The sequence below is a fragment of the Lissotriton vulgaris genome, chromosome 8, assembly GCF_964263255.1.
Source record: "Lissotriton vulgaris chromosome 8, aLisVul1.2, whole genome shotgun sequence".
NCBI lineage: Eukaryota > Metazoa > Chordata > Amphibia > Caudata > Salamandridae > Lissotriton > Lissotriton vulgaris.
The window spans coordinates 1225799386-1225813199 of NC_141696.1; the positions used below are offsets into that span (position 1 = coordinate 1225799386).

At 52.0% G+C, this 13814-nt stretch overlaps 1 protein-coding gene across 3 annotated transcripts in view; it reads right to left on the minus strand.

The window, feature by feature from the left end:
- PDS5B (PDS5 cohesin associated factor B) overlaps positions 1-13814 on the minus strand; it is a 772490-nt gene that overhangs the window by 385659 nt on the left and 373017 nt on the right. The gene's annotated exons all lie outside the window — the stretch shown is intronic.

A 13814-nucleotide genomic window follows, 5' to 3' on the forward strand; every position in this document is an offset into this window, starting at 1 on the left:
TGTTACGGCAAAGTGGTTTCAGCCAAAAACTCCTAGGCCTTGCATAATCCGGGCATTCGAATAAAACGTGCGCAATAGACTCAATCTTACTCGGGCAACATGCACAGTTGGGAGAAGTGCGATCCGCTGTAGACCATTTCGATACCAGGGCACCTAGCGGAAGGGAACCAACTCTAAATTTAAAATAAAGAGCACGGTCAAAGGGGAGAGTGATCAGGTCCAGATAAGGTTCAATGGCCACAGTGTCTTTAATTTGTAAAAAGGTGGCTGTGGACCTGCAGTGATTGGAACTGGAGATTAGACGCTCTGCAGTCCATTTCCAAAAAAGCGCCTTGACAACTTCTTTTGGAGGGGCTGAGCGGGATGACCAACAATCCCCTAGTCCTATATTCTCCAACAGCTTTTTGGTATCCTTTAACCATTTTATCTTGGCCCAACCCCCCTGGCTCATTATGTCTCTCAGGGCATCAGCATAGGATTTTAATTCTCCGCTCCTCCAGATCCGTGTCCACAACAGGAGCGGACGAAGCTGGGCCTGATCTTTAATGTTTTTACATCCCGTGTCCATCCTCACAGGTACTGACGGTATGCTCAGAGGAACAGCAATGAAGGATTTTAGTAGCTTGCTCTCAGCCGTAACTAGGGCATCCAGACGGCAATGGCCCCACAGTTCTGCCCCATACAAGGCTGATGTCACTACTTTGGCCTTGTAGATGTCGAGTACTGGGGTAAGTGATCTCCTGGTTGAGGCCCTGTATTCCCTCATGAGAGCTCCTCCTACTCTCCTGTGGTTAAGGACCATCTTTTCAATGTGGTTTGCCCAAGTCATCCTGTCTGTAATCCGAATGCCAAGGTAGTCGAATTCGGCTACTTTCTCCAGGGGAATAGAGTTGAGTGTAGGTGGGCGGCCCAATTTTTTAGGTGGGTTAACAACTAGGTATTTTGTTTTGTCCACATTTATTATTAGCCCTTTTGCAACACAGAACTCCTGAAATCGTGTTAGAAGTTTCTGTAGTCCTTGTGGGGTCTTCGAGATCAGGAGCGTGTCGTCCGCAAAAAGCAGGGTTGGGATACGGACACCTCCAAGACAGGGGGCGTCGGCTGGTTCTTGTTGAAGGTGTTTTACCACCCCGTTCAGATATAACGAGAATAGGGTGGGTGCCAAGACGCAGCCCTGTCTTACGCCCCTAGACACTGGTATTTTTTCCGTAAGCTCTCCGTTACTACCCCAGCGGACCTGTGCAAAAGTTTGGGCGTGAAGGCTTATAAGAAGGGACAAGATGTAAGGTGGTAGCCCCAACTCATAAAGGACCCTCCATAGCTCTTCCCGGGGAACTAGGTCAAAGGCAGTCTTCAAGTCTATAAAGGCTAGGTAAAGACTACCCTTGCCTAGTTCCACCACCTTCCACCCCAAAAGGGACAACCTAAACACCTGCTCTATAGTCCCCATACCAGCCCGGAAACCTGCCTGAAAGTCTGATAGGATTTTATTCTCCTCCACCCAATGGAGGATCCTACCAAGGATAGCTTTGCCAGCTATCTTTTGGGTGGAGTCTATCAGACTTATTGGGCGATAGTTACCCGGGGTTTTCCTACACCCTTTTTTATAAATGGGGACAACCACCGCCCCCTTCCAGGATTCTGGTACAACTCCTCCCCTCATGATATCATTTAGGAGAGCTGCTATAATCCTTCCCCATTCCGCGGGGTAAGCCCTCATCAAATCACCCGGAAGGCCGTCCGGGCCCGGTGCCTTACGTGGTGCCACCCAGCCTATAACACCCTCAATCTCTAAGGGAGTGAAGAGGTCATAGGCATGAGGATTGATTGCTAGTGTGAGATCCATCCTCACAGACAGTTCCCCCTCTGGTGGGAGGTATAAAGACCCAAAGTGTTTTGCCCAACTTTGAGGCGGGATGCTGCAGGGTCTCATAACTGCATCGGATTTACTCCGTTTTCTTATGAGATTCCAAAACACCCCATAGGGCTTGCAACAATGAATCTAATCTCTCTGCCTTAAGATTTACTCAGAAAGATAAGCAAACTAGAAAACTATTGATAAACATTCCAATTTTAAAAACCTACAACAAGTTTCAAGAAAATGATACTTGCATATAAGCATCAGTTGGCTCACTATTTTCTTCCTGCGATCTGCTGTTGTGTTGAATATTACTATTTTGCTACCTAAAGACTTTGTTTTCAGCTTAAAGGGAGACTCAAATGACTAATTATCTTTAGTGGCATATGATCATGTTCCTCCAAGACATACACCAACTCAGATAGTGGATTTGTTTTCTTCAATCATTTCTCCGACTACCCCATGGATATGGGAATGTTGCATTTGAATCTCGAATTCAAAATTTTGGAGAATGTGGTTATAGCAGATGAACAAGATGCTCAATTTCTGTAATGCTTTCGGGTGGATTCTGTATGCACAAATTACTCACCTTGTGAATTTCCTCCAGGAACCAGAATGGATATGGAAAACTCAAAAGCAGTGCTCCTGCGTGCCGGTAGGTGGTGCGGTGTGACGACCATGCCATTCCACTATGGAAGTAACAAACTGAGCCGCAAATAAGCACCACTCATGCACAACATCATTTTCTTTCAAGAGCCTTTCTGCACTCAAAGCAAATTCAACAAACCATTGTGCAGATTCCTAGGTTGACCATTTTTTGTTTTTTGGATAGAAAACCCAAAACCTGAAGGTGGAGGATCTGTGGAGTGGCCTCAGACCAAAACAATCTTACAGGAACTGAACAGGTTAACTGCCCTTTCCATCAGACTTCGCTAATACGGCAGTAAGATTCCTGAAGAGTTCGAAATCCTTGTAGCTGGGGACCTAATCAACTACAACCAGCCATATGTATTGGATTTCTTGCAACTGAGGGAGGGGCCAAGTCCAAGACCACTCCTTTCAAAAGAATCCTCTGCAAAGGAGTCAGGTTCGACTTTGGAAGGCAATCAGAAGGTAGAGGTCTAAGATAGGCCGAAGTTCTCCATCCTTCTTCCGCACGTGGAAATAGCAAGTCTAACAACTCACCCTTATTTCCAACTCTGAAACCCTCACCATGACTTTTTTGGAGAGCAAAGATTGCATTTCTTGCTTGACAAAGGATAGGTGCTCCTCCTAAAACTGTTCTGATGTGGGTGGAAGGTGCGGCGGGGCTGAAAGAAACGATAAAGAATAGCCCTCTGTATAGTTTGGAGTATTAATCTGTCGGATGTGATTTTTCACCATCCTAGGAGAGAATACTAGTTCCTATCTCCCACAGGATGGTTGTGCTCAACAAATGGCAAGCTAAAGCAGCTCTGAGGGTGGTGCCACAGGGGAGGGGTCTGGGAAGACTGATGCCCATGGTGACAGCACATTGCACAACAGAGCCACGTCCATGGCCACGAAAGGACTGGTGTTACCTGTGTTGCCTATACGCCAAATCCTTGGAGTAGTTGAAAGAGCTAGCAGCAGCCCTACACATCTTGAAAACGTTCTAAGCCTGAATCAGCTTTTTCGACAAATAGACATGAGCTATGGAAAGGCATATCCACAAGGGAGGTCGGTATGTCTCCCGTAATTTTCTCAAGATCACACTCACGCATGGCGATGGAACACCACACTGGTGCCAAACACCCGAGACAATGAATAGCATCAGAGCAAGCACAAATCATATATCTGCCTAGACTGTGAGTATCTTGAGAAGTCTAAGCCAAGGAGGCCCTAAGTTCTTCAGGGACTGCTGGCAAGATTTTGCTGTCCATGTCCCGGAGGGCAAGCATATACTGTCCCAGTTGGCGAAACCTCAGTAAGAATTTGTCTTTACTTCAACCAAAGGCAGTTTTCTGTCCAGTACATAAGCGGTTAGTCAAATTACCACAGCAGGATGCACGCTTTTCCATTGGAGGCCCAAGTGGCGAGATCAACCATGTATCAGGGAAAATATAATGCTCATTGGCCTCACGTGAGACATTGTAAAGACTGTCACCATCATAATGTGGGTTTGGGGGGAGGGGGCGACAAATAATCCCTATGCCCACCACGGTCATCTTAGTGGTGGCAAGTTCTGGTCGGAGCTAGAACCAAAAAAAGACAAGGGAGCCTCTGTGGTAGTGGAAGCATAGCTTCAGAATCCGACTGCATGAGGAGCACTGTGGCAGATTCAGAGCACTACCTCAGACATAGTCAAAACAGATGCTGGTCCTGGGTTGGCCATCAGTTCCATGGCCAGGGAACTCGGAGCATTGGGATCAACTGGGGAAACTGTTCTTCAATCAGAAATGGGGAACGAGATAGAGTGGCACCTTTATGCCTTTGCAACATCTCTTTTGAACAAGAGGGGCGGAAAAAGGTTGAGTCCCGCTTCGCCTTATTTTTTCGCTTCGATTTCAACTTACGGGAGGACTTTAATTTTGAAGAAGACTTTTTGCAGGAATAGCTGAGGGAGCCAGAGCGGAACAATGCCCTCAACTTGGAGCAGGACTTATGAGAGGCCAGTGATTTCTTCATGTGTTTGGTGACATACAACTTTGCATGCCCGGATCAGCTTCAGGTGCAAGAGGGTGCACTTATCTCATGCCTTGGAATTGCACACACCGCTCTCAAAGAACAAAGACACGCCTCGTGCAAGGCTGCGACCAACAATTATTTTCTGCCGACACTGCATGGTTTAAAGCTTGTGGTTTTAGGAGGAGACACTGTTCCCGTACAAACTGGATCTTGATTTGGGAGTCGTCTAAATTCTGTCAAAAGTAGGAGCAAAGCCCCAAATCCGTGTTTAAAGATGCGGAAAGAAAGGAAATGGCGGTGCATGGGGGTAGAGGAACAAAAGCCTAAATGGAGCTGCATAGTGCCACATAGCAGAATGCAGGGGCACTCTTTCCTGTTTTAGCCTGCAAACTTGGTTATATTTTAAAAGGTGATGAATCAACCAAAATAAAGGGTTGCAAAAACTTTAGAGGTCTATATCTTAAAATCTATTGGTAATGAATGGAATTTCCCACTGGGGGGTGATTCACAGGTCCAGGCCCCCAAGAGAGGCTCAATCTCTCAGATTTTTAAGCACAAGTGGGAATAACATCCCTAGTCATAAGGGGCATACAGGAGGAGGGTGGGTCGCATGTGAATCTATGAAAGATATTGTAGTTCCGTAGTTTGAGGGCCTGAGGTTCGGTTGTTCCGAACCCGTTCAATAAAGGTCGTCGGAAATAGACGATTTTGATGTCAGCAGACCGCAAATCACGAGTGTTTTTGTCTTAATCGATCAATGAGAACACTACGTATTCAGGGATTTCGTTTGAACCCTCGGATTCCATTTTGTGGACGGCAGCCATTTTGTGTGGTTGCCCTCACATAGGCCGATGACTGCGGCCAAGCGAGTCCTTGGGACACGTACACCTTAGCTGACTTCTGAATGACCTGGCCGAACTGACTCCCTTGCCCGAGGCTGACCTCGCTGAGCCAGTTCCTTGTTAAACAGCTGGTCAGATAAAGATCAAAGAGCAGGACATGCTGAATTTACAGTACACTGCACCCACTCTTCTATCTTGCTTCCAATCTTTTTCTGCTCCTTTCTTTACGACATAATCACTGATTTGGGTTAAGGTTTTATGATGGTTTTGTCCGGCCTGATCGAACAGGAAAGTTGGAATTTGCTTGGTCATTTCTGGTGGGCTGGACAACGGAAAATGAGATTGTCGTCATGCGCTACTTTTGAAATGTCAAGATCTTATTGTACAATTTGTATGTAATAGATACTACTTTGGAATGTGATTTTTTGCATAAAAGACCATGCTCCGCTCATTGAAATTGTGCAGTCTCTAGCGAACCACCCGTGTTGTGCTTCGTAGATCTCTGTTCCTGGTTGCAGCCAATAAACTTTGGCCTTTGACGTCATCAAGAAGTGTCCCGTGTCTCAGTTTGCCAAGGCAGGGGAACTCGAAGACATCAGGCGTATTCCCTGGCGCCGCTGGGTTTTAAAACCCGGTTCTTCAATATCAAAACTGGATAACTGCAGTTACAGGTAAGTAACTTATACTCTTCATAGAGTCACATGCTAGAATTGGAATAGCAAGCAGTATTGTAGGTAACTTAAGTACCATCGGAGGATGGTGGGTGACAAAGCAATACACCTTCATAGTAGTTCATATATGAAGTGTAAGTCTGTGCGTAAAATATGCCTGTAATGAGATTGTAATCGTTCAGATCTATAACTTTTAGCTAAATAAACGTTAATAGAACAATCAAGTAGCAATATATAGCAGTCTGAAAAGCATTTGAATGTAATTTGAATAAACACTCTATTTAAAGAGGTTCACCTTATTGGAATAGATGGCATAACACCGCCTGTCCTATGACTGCGTCTCTGCGCTGTGTTGATTCTAAGCAGTAGTGCTGGGTAAATGTGTGGGGGCTCTTCCACAACGCAGCTCAGAAGATCTTCTCCAGAGGAATGCCTGCAAACAGAGCAGCCTAAGTGGACACTGTTCTTGTAGTGTAAGCTTTAGCTTTCATCATTAGGGGTTTGCCCGCTTTGGAATAGCAAAACTGAATTGTTGTTGAAATCCATCGTGCTAGTGTTGCTTCAGTTACTGAAGTCTCTGGACAACCTTGTCCATAAGAGACTAGTAACCGATCCGTTTTGCAAACATGCTTAGTTTGATGGAGGCAAAACTGACACTGTTAATGTCTAATGTAAATGTAAATGTACAGGAATTTATAAAGCGCAAATCACCGAGCGGTTTCTAAGCGCTTGCTTAGGGAACCCGTCCTGGTATTCCCCTGTGAGATAACCCCGGCAGGGTATCCGCAAGGTGAAAGCCAGGGATCCCGCCGCGAGGGGCCGTTGTGGAGATTAAGCAAGCTATTGCCCAGAGTCGCAGAGCGTGAATCGAGTAGGCACCGGAGCGAGAATTGTCGAGTCCATGGACATTTTAGGACTCAAGACCCCGCCGAGCTGGGAATTGAACCCTGGTCCCGGACCTCTGCTTCCAGGTCTGCCTCCTCTAACCAGTGAGCCACATGTAAGGAGAGACATTTCAGCCTGTGTAGCTGGATTAGGGGAAAAAGTCTGAATTATGATAGGCTCATTGAGCTGAAATTGAGACGGAACGTTTGGAATTAATTTTGGGTTTGGTCTGAGAAGAACAAACTCTTTGGTGAAACGTAGAAAAGGCTCTTGTGTTGTGAAGGCCCGTATCTCGCTAACCCTTCTCGTAGACGTGAGTAATAGAGAAACTTTTCAAGAATGGGTTTGAAAGGATGTTTCATTAATTGCAAGAGGACCACATTGAGATGCCATTCTGGGAGAGGTGCTCACACCGGAGGAAAACCTCTAAATAGCCCCTTCATGTAATGCTTGTTGAGCAGAGTTAGAATCTGTGTAGAGCGTCTGTACCTTGTGATAGCCGCAAGGTGAACTTTGACAGATGCATGAACAAGGCCTGACTTGGCAAGCGAGCGGAGATAAGGTAAAATCTGTTCAGGAGAGGCTTCAAACGGGCGTGAAGTTATTCTGCCAACACCATGAACCAAATCGTTTCCATTTTAAATTGTATGTTTTATTTCTGCATATCGATTTTGGATGTAATATCTGGCCCTGGTTCATAGTCCAGAGCGTTCTTGTTGATAGAATGCGTATGGGACCGGTCTTTAACAGGAGGGTAAGTTCCGTAAACCAGTGCTGCCTGGGCCACTTGAGAGCGATCAAAATGAGGAGACAGTCTTCTGCTTTCATCTTGTTGAGAACCATGAGAATTAGCAGCGACAGGGGGTTAAACGTATGCCTACATTTCCGACCATCTCATCGAAACACATTTCCCCACGACCCTTGGAGGGGATATCGACTGGCACAGAACTGGCATTTGGTGTTGCTTCTTGTTGCGAAGAGATCAAGTGCTGTTTTCTCCCACAGCGAGAAGATCTTGTACAGCAGTAGTTGGTCTAGTTCCCATTCGTGGCAACTGTCTTTGGCTCTGCAGAGAGTCTCCACCAGGGTGTTGTGCACTCCGGACACAAGTTCAGCCTTCAGGGATATCTTGTGGACCATGAGCCAAGTCAAAAGCTCCTGGGCTTGGTACCACCTTGCTTGTTGATATAATACATGCTGGTCATATTGTCCATACTGACCAGCTCCAAGGATCATGCTATCCTTGGGATAAAGGCTTGCACTGTGAGGAAAAATGGCTTTCAGTTCCAGGCTATTGATGTGCATAGCCATTTAACCAGTGAACCACTTTCCGAGGGTCTGTAGGTCCTATAGGTGGCCTCCCCAGCCTTCTAGTGAAGCGTTTGTGGTGATGATGAAATCTGGTACCAATGGCAGATACAAGAGGCCTTGTGATGGGTGAGATCACCATGCTAGCGCGTCCATCATACTTGCGGTTATTGTTATCAAGTCCTCGAAGGACCCTTCAGATTAAATCCATTTGAGCTGTGTTAGACGAAGACTCGGAGGGTCGGCCGAGTACAGGGGGAGAGGCCTCCGGTGAGGGCCGTCTCCGGTGATCGTACAGACAAGTAACTTCCCCCCCACAGATGGACACCACACAAGGATGAGTTCTGCACACTTTATATAAGTATCTTGAGGCAAGGTGATAACGATACAGTGGGACCAGGACACGAGGATCCTGCCAATTCTAGTCTCTGTAGGGAAAAGGGGTAGCGGGACAGTCTTAGTACCGGTCCGGTGCGGGAGCAGCAGGAGGTGAAGCTCACAATCCTCGAGCTTGGGGGTCGCAAAGATGGGCCGCGGCAGCGCCAGCAGGCTACGAAGATGGGTCGAGGAGATGAGGGCTGCGGCAGCAGGCTACGAGGATGGTTCTAGGTGATGAGGGCCGCGGCAGCACCAGCAGGCTAGGAAGATGGTTCATGACAATGAAGGCCGCGGCAGCGCCAGCAGGCTAGGACGATGGTTCATGTGGAAGAGGGCCGCGGCAGCGCCAGCAGGCTTCGAAGAAGGTTCACGACGAGGAAGGCCGCGGCAGCGCCAGCAGGCTATGACGATGGTTCACGTGGAAGAGGGCCGCGGCAGCGCCAGCAGGCTTCGAAGATGGTTCACAAGAAAGGGCCGCGGCAGCGCCAGCAGGCCTCCAAGGATGAGTTTGTCTCGGTGTCTCTCGACTCCAGGATACAAATAACTTCCTGCTCTGGAGCTGCCCCAGTTATAGGTCTGGCCTCCTTTGATGTCTGGACCCTCGCACTTGGAGGTCGGGAGGTCCGGGATGAGGGAGTCCAGACACCCAGCAGGGGGGTGGAGCCAGCGCCCGGGGAGGCCGGGGGCGATCGACACCTGGCGGAGGGGAGCCATTGACACTCCTTCTCCCATTGACCTGCCAAGTGGTCTCTTCACCTCCTGGGTGGAGGGTGGTGCCTCGATGTTGGGGCCTGGCCGGGCCCAGGGTTGGGGTCGAGCCGAGGCCACGCGGCCTTGTCGTGTAGTGTCCAAAGATGGCGGCTGGGCCGGGGCAGTGGTACTGACGGGGGCCCGGGCCAGCCGATACTGGGGTGTTCAGGAGCTGGAGTTCCGTTATGGACGGGCCGTGGGTTGCCGGGATGGTTCTTGTCTTGGATACAGGGAGAGCAGGGGTCCGGGCCCCGCCATGCGGGGAGGGAGCTGGCCTTCCACGAGGCCTGTCCAACATGCGTCCCCCCAGCTGAAGGCAGGGAGAGTCACCCATCCTCTTGGGTACTCTCCTCGCCGAGGCGGAAGAAGCGTGACAGGCCGTCTGCGTTGGCGTGGTCATGGCCTGGACGATGCTCCACAGTGAAGTCCATCCCCTGCAGGGAGATGGACCAGCGCAACAGTTTTGGGTTCTCTCCCCGCATCTGCATCAGCCATTGCAGGGGTCGGTGATCCGTTTGCACCCGGAAGTGGGTACCGAAGAGATCGGGCCGGAGCTTCTTGAGGGCCCATATTACGGCAAAGGCCTCCCGCTCGATGGTGCTCCAGCGCTGTTCTCGGTCCAGCAGGCGTCGGCTGATGAAGGCCACTGGCTGATCGACTCCTTCGGTGTTGAGTTGAGAGAGGACGGACCCAATGCCATGATCTGAGGCGTCCGTCTGTACTATGAATTACCGGCTGTAGTCGGGGGCCTGGGGCACGGGGGCGGTCACATGGCGGACTTCAATTTCTCAAAGGGCGCCTGACAGTCCGGAGTCCAGTTGACTGTTTTGGGGTTTTTCTTGGATGTGAGTTCCGTGAGGGGCCCCACAATGCTGCCATAGTCTTTTACAAACCGCCGGTAGTACCCGGTGAGCCCCAAGAAGGCTCAGACCTCGGTTTGGGTGACTGGGGGCTTCCAGGCCTGGATGGCAGCGATCTTGAGCTGGAGGGGGGCCACCAGACCGCTCCCCACTTGGTGTCATAGGTAGGTCACGGACCCTTGGCCAATCTGGCATTTGCTGGCCTTGATGGTGAGCTCGGCCTGCCGGAGGGCATGCAGGACCTCCCGGAGGTGGAGGAGGTGGTCTGCCCAGTGGCGACTGTACACAGCAATATCGTCCAGATAGGCGGCGCTGAATTCTTCGAGGCCTGCCAGTACCTGGTTCACGAGTCTCTGGAAGGTAGCTGGGGCGTTTTTCATGCCGAAGGGCATCACCTTGAAGTGGTAGTGGCCATCCGGGGTAGAGAAGGCGGATCGCTCTTGGGCCCCTGGGGTGAGGCCGATCTGCCAGTAGCCCGCTGTTAGATCGAAGATGCTCAGGTAGCGGGCGGCCCCCATGCGGTCAATCAGCTCATCCGCCCGGGGGATGGGGTGAGCGTCGGTTCTGGTAACGGCGTTCAGACCCCGATAGTCCACACAGAACCTGAGCTCTGGGGCAACGCCCGGGGCGGCCGCCTTGGGGACCAGCACGACTGGGCTGGCCCAGGGGCTGTCAGAGGGCTCGATCACTCCCAGAGCCAGCATTTTGGAGACCTCTGTCTGGATGCAGGCGCGCACTCGATCCGGCACTCGGTACGCCCTGTGTCGAATAGGGGGGCTATCCCCGGTATTTACGTTGTGAAGGCACCAGGGGGTGACCCCGGGGATGAGGGAAAACAGGTCGGCAAATTGGAGCAGAAGGTCTCGACAGTCTTGGCGTTGCTCTGAGGATAAGGCATCGGAGAGTCTGACCCCTTCCACGGAGCCGTCCTTCTTGAGCGTTCTCAGTAGGTCAGGAAGGGGCTCGGAGTCTTCTTCAGTCCCACTATCGGTAGCCATCAGGAGGCTGAGTTCCGAGCGTACGAAGTGGGGTTTGAGTCTATTGGCGTGGAGGACCCGTAGGGGGTTCCGGGGTGACTCCATGTCGATCAGGTAGGTGACTGGGCCCTTGCGCTCTACCACCTTGAAGGGCCCCGTCCATTTGTCCTGTAGGGCGCAGGGTTCAACCGGGGACATCACCCAGACCTGTTGTCCCGGCTCGAACTCGATGGAGGAGGCATGCTGATCATACCATCGCTTCATGTCCTCCTGACTGGCTTCAAGGTTGGCCTTGGCGAGTTCCCTGAATCGCCGGGTCTGGTTGCGGAGGGTCAGGAGATACTTGTATACATCCGGAGGAGTCTTCTGAGGGGCCACCTCCCACCCTTCTTTGATCAGGCTGAGGGGACCCCGGACGGGGTGTCCATACAGGAGTTCGAATGGGCTGAAGCCCAGGGATTTCTGGGGGACTTCTCGGTATGCGAACAGGAGGCACGGGAGCAGCACATCCCATTGGCGACATAGGGGTTCTTCCAGGCCCATGATCATCCCCTTGAGGGTGCGGTTAAACCGCTCGACCAGCCCATTTCCTTGCGGGTGATAGGGGGTCGTGAATTTGTAGGTGACCCCGCACTGTTGCCAGAGGGACTTCATGTATTTAGAAATAAAGTTTGTGCCCCTGTCGCTGACGACTTCCCGGTGGAAGCCCACCCGAGAGAAGATCCCCATCAGGGCTCGGCCTACCACGGGCGCCGTCACGGTCCGAAGAGGAATGGCCTCAGGATAGCGGGTGGCGTGGTCCACCAGGACCAGGAAGAACCGGTGTCCTTGTGCTGTTCGGGGCTCCAGGGGCCCCACAATGTCTATTCCCACCCGTTCAAACGGGGTGGTGGCGATGGGGAAGGGCTGCAAGGGTGCTTTGATCTTTCGGCTGCTCTTCCCGCTGGCCTGGCAGGTTGGGCAGGCCCGGCAGTGGTTTGTTACATCATTCCGCATTTTGGGCCAGTAGAAGTGGGTCACCAGGCGGCTGTACGTTTTGTCTTGCCCCAGGTGTCCGGCAAGAGGCACATCGTGGGCTAGGTTCAAGAGGAAGTCTCTGAAGCGGAGGGGGACCACCAGCACCCGGCTGGCCACCAGCTCAGCAATCTTTTGCTCACAGTAGAGCAGGTCATTGTCCCAATAAATCCAGTGGGCCCCCGAGGTGTCTCCTGTGCTCTGGGCGAGGGCTGGCTGTCGGAGTCCCTCGAGGGAGGGACATGTTCTCTGCTCCTGTCGGAATTGTTCCTGAGTGGGGCCACCCTCTTGACGCCACTGGGCCAGTTCTGGAAGGTCCCGGAACTGATCAAGTCCTTCTTCGCTGGACTTCGGGGAACTGGATTCCAGGGTTGCTCCTTCTTGGACGACCGGTGGAGGGGGTTCCAGCCATTCTGGTTCTTCGGGACTGGGGATGGCGCGGGCGGCCATGGACCGGGTCGATAAGCAGACCCATTCCGGGAGGCCCAGCATCCCCAGGTGCTCTCTCCGCTCAACGGCTGACCAGGGAGAACTTTCGAGGTTGTTCCCCAGGAGGCAGTCCACGGGGGCATCGTTGCGGACAGTCACTTTTAGCATTCCGGATACCCCTCCCCACTCGAAGGGGACGCAGGCCATCCGACACAGGCTCTCGGAGTTATCGGCCGACCGTACTGGGCAAAGGATATTTGGTAAGATCTGGTCCGGGGTCACCAGATGGCAGCGGACTGCGGTCACACTGGCCCCTGTGTTGCGGAGGGCTTCAGCCCGGTGCCCATCAATGTTGACCCACTGGCTGTACTTCTGCGTGTTGGCGGGAAGAGGTGCCCGCGGGATCAGGTCTCTTTCCCCTAGGCAGACCAGGGACATGGCTGCTGGTTCCCACTCGGGCTGGTCTGGCTCGTACTCTTCAGTGTCTTCTTGGGTTTGTTCTTCTCCCAGGGCGGCGGCAGCGACCTGGCGGGCATGGGGCTCTGGTTTTTCGGGCAGTTGGGATCATTGGCGTAGTGGCCGGGTCGTTGGCATCGGTGGCAGGTAACGTTGGCGCGGAACCCTGGTCGCGTCGGAGGGCTTCCTCTTCCGGCCGGGGACGGGGTGTTGCTGGTGGGAGCCACCGGGACGGTGTCTCTGCCCCGACCCTGGCTTCCTCCTCCCCCTCGGGGGCGATGGGGCCCTTGGGAGGCTCGGTTCTGTTCGCTGGGCCAATTTCGGAAAACTCGGGTGCTCTCCCATCGGTCTGCCTCGATGGCGAGTTGCCGAGGTTCAGTCAGTTTACTGTCAAGGAGGTGCTGCCTGAGCTCGACGAAGCAGTTATTAGAGAGGTGCTCCCATACAATAAGGTCAAAGAGCTGCTCGTAAGTGGTCACCTTGCTGCCCTTGATCCACCCCTCGAAGGCTCGGCTAAAGAAGTTCACGTACTCCACCAAAGTCGTACCCGGGATCCATTTGCAGTCGCGGAACCTCTGGCGGTACATCTCGGGCGTGAGTCCGTATCGAGTGAGGAGGGCGGCTTTCATGTGGTCGTAGTACGTCATCTGATGGTCCGGGAGTTGCAGTAGGGCGTGTCGCCCTTCGTTGACAAACCTCCCCCATAACCCGGCTCCCCAGACGCTCCGTGGGATCCGGTG